Raw genomic sequence first — 534 nt, forward strand, 5'->3', positions numbered from 1 at the left:
AGCTTTTGGTTCATTGCATTGCGTAATATACTCCTTTAAGATTCAAGACTCCAACAAGAAGTAGAATATTCCCAGAGGAGCAAAGAAGACGTTCTGCAACAGGAAGAAGGAAGTGCAATGCAAAAGGGCAACAAGGGAATATTTCATAAGGCGAATATATATTCTGACATTTAGTCAGCAAGGAATGTTGTGATGTACGGTTTTGGACAGAACTTGTTCTTGTGATTCAGTTCTGTTCACCCGTTTGTTCAGCTGGCAGTTTACTTTTGTGTATTTCACGTTTGTTTGCGTTTGTGGGGTTGTAAAACACGATATGAACTATTATTTGAGCGTATTTTCATATTTATGGAATTATCATTGCTTTTTATTCATTATTTTTATTTTGTCCCTGTATCTTTTAGAGTATTTTCATGTTCCATAACTATTTTATGTACTCGATCTCATGTGACGTAAGTTGACGTGCTCAGAATCTTAAAGAATCGCCTTCCATCTCGGCTCCACATTTGATCACATCGTCAGTCGAAAGAAATTATA

Source organism: Penaeus monodon, chromosome 27 (genome assembly GCF_015228065.2).
Source record: "Penaeus monodon isolate SGIC_2016 chromosome 27, NSTDA_Pmon_1, whole genome shotgun sequence".
NCBI lineage: Eukaryota > Metazoa > Arthropoda > Malacostraca > Decapoda > Penaeidae > Penaeus > Penaeus monodon.